Source organism: Lathyrus oleraceus, chromosome 4 (assembly GCF_024323335.1).
Source record: "Lathyrus oleraceus cultivar Zhongwan6 chromosome 4, CAAS_Psat_ZW6_1.0, whole genome shotgun sequence".
NCBI lineage: Eukaryota > Viridiplantae > Streptophyta > Magnoliopsida > Fabales > Fabaceae > Lathyrus > Lathyrus oleraceus.
The window spans coordinates 81,465,047-81,467,498 of record NC_066582.1 but is presented as its reverse complement, the minus strand read 5'-3'; the positions used below and the strand labels follow the sequence as shown (position 1 = coordinate 81,467,498).

General features: G+C 37.0%; 1 pseudogene; it reads left to right on the top strand.

Moving 5' to 3' along the window:
- Nucleotides 1-222: 222 nt before the first annotated feature.
- Nucleotides 223-322, top strand: LOC127078013 (uncharacterized; annotated as a pseudogene).
- The last annotated feature ends 2,130 nt before the right edge of the window (nt 323-2,452 follow it).

The window sequence follows — 2,452 nt, the reverse complement described above, 5'->3', positions numbered from 1 at the left end:
TCAAGGCTACTTATCTCGTACATGCCAGTTTTCGTTTGAGGTTTTTCTACCATTGTTCGGTCGCTTCCCCACTGATAATGGTTTTGGGCCATGCTTTCGATAAGTTGATAAGCGTCAGCGTAAGGTTTATCCATAAGCGCACCACCTGCGGCGACGTCTATTGTTAATCTTGTGTTGTACAAGAGACCATTATAGAAGGTATGAATTACTAACCAGTCCTCTAAACCATGGTGTGGGCAAAGTCTCATCATGTCTTTGTATCTTTCCCATGCTTCGAAGAGAGACTCGTTATCTTTCTGCTTAAATCCATTTATCTGGGCTCTTAAGATAGCTGTTTTGCTTGGAGGAAAATATCGAGCAAGAAAGACTTTCTTCAACTCATTCTATGTGGTGACTGAGTTGGAGGGAAGAGACTGAAGCCATCTTCTAGCTTTATCTCTTAACGAGAAAGGAAAGAGACGAAGTCGAATTGCCTCTGAAGTGACACCATTAGCTTTAACAGTATCAGCGTATTGAACAAATACGGATAAATGATGGTTTTTTGATCCTCGGTAGGATTTCCAGAAAATTGGTTCTGTTGCACTGCCTGCAACAGTGAAGGTTTAAGTTCGAAGTTGTTTGCTTCAATTGCGGGTGGAGCAATACTCGAATGCGGCTCATCTTGCGATGGAGCAGCGTAATCTCGAAGAGCACGAGCTGGTTCTGCCATCCCGGGTATCGGCGAAGGAAGAAGATTTTTGAGATCAGGAATTTCGATTGGAGGAAGATTGTTTGCAGCACGATACTCCCGAATTCGTCGTAAGACTCGGAGATATCGTTCAACGTCGTTGATTCGTAAGTAATACGGTTCGCCTTGTGAGCGAGTGTGTGGCATATAAATCAACGAAAGACAAGGGAAAAATAAAAATTGCCTTAGTCTCTACAGCGTAACAGAAGAGTTACGATATCGACTAAATAAAAGTCCCCGGCAACGGCGCCAAAAACTTGATCGCGACTTTATGAGTCTATTGGGGTATTAACTGCAAGTCCACAGTCTAATCGCGTAGTTTTAAAAGATATCGATCCCACAGGGACTTAATGAATCGATATACCGTTTTTCTAGGGTTACTTCGTAAAGCTAAGGCGGATGATACTTTGTTGATTAGGGGGAAAAGTAAAACTAAAATCGGATCTAGATTAAATATCAAATAACGCGGATATCGGTATGTAGTTCGTCGTAATTAGGGAATCAAATCTTCGTTGGTTTCTTAGTTTTAAAATAAGTCCTTTCAGTAGACACTATTGATTAAAAGCCTTTTCTCAAACTCTCGCTCTGTTGAATAGACTATGATTTTACCTTAACGTACGCTCTCACTATTTAGTTAAAACTAAAATCACTTTTTGAAAACAATAGAATCTATAGAAACTCTTTTTATTAAAATACTAACCGTTTAAACACCCTCGTCTCAAACTCTCGCTCTGTTGACTTAGATTATATGATTAAACTTAAATGCTTAACTCTCGTCCTCACATTTAACCTTTAAAAATACTTTTTGAAAATGATTAGAATTTAATTAACTCTAAAAATTGCTTTTGCCCTGATTTAAAGTTAATGTCCAATTTACACTGTCCAGTTAAAAGCTCAAACTGTCGTTCTATTGATTTTAACTTCTTTATGTCTTTTACTCTCGTACAAAAACTTTGGTATTAACTCTGTAAATTGAGACCATAAAAAGAGTGACTATATTTTTAAATAAATTTAAACCGACTCAGTTTTGATTCCTTTATTCCGCTTACTTTACATACCGATATCTAAATTAATTAGCCGGACATGCTAAACAGGCCTAAACAATTATTATGCTAAAATACAGCCATATCAGACAAACAATATAGATAAACAGCAGTACAAAGCATATATAAATTAAAACAATAAATTAATGAACCTGTAAAATTAATAGAAATCTTGGTTGTTCCCTAGCTTCGATGCTTGAACACTCCACCACAAATCGGTTGGATTTGTTCTTCACAATTCTTGAGCAGACAGAAAAATAAAAACAAAGAAGTAAAATACTATGATCTAACGTAAGGTTAGATCCAGTAAAAGTTACACAATAGTTTCCGGTGTAGAAACTATTGTGAGAAAATTAATTGAATGCCTAAAAAATTAAGCTAACAAAGAAAAAGGAAGTAAAAAAACATGCTAAGGTAATAAACTGCGGAAGAAAATATGGAATGCTGAGGGAAAAAAAATATAATGCTGTAAAAATAATGCACGGCGTGGAAATCTGGAAAAGAGAGAGCCGTCAGGGCACCACTTAAGATCTATTTATATTAATCCATCATGTAACCATTTCCCAAAAATTCCTTCAGTAGGTTTCCTCGTGTGTCAACGAGTCAAGCGAAGAAAAAGGGAGAACGTGCATCTGTTACGCGTCAAAGCCAAAAAAAATAGGAATGGGGGTGTGACGTCCGT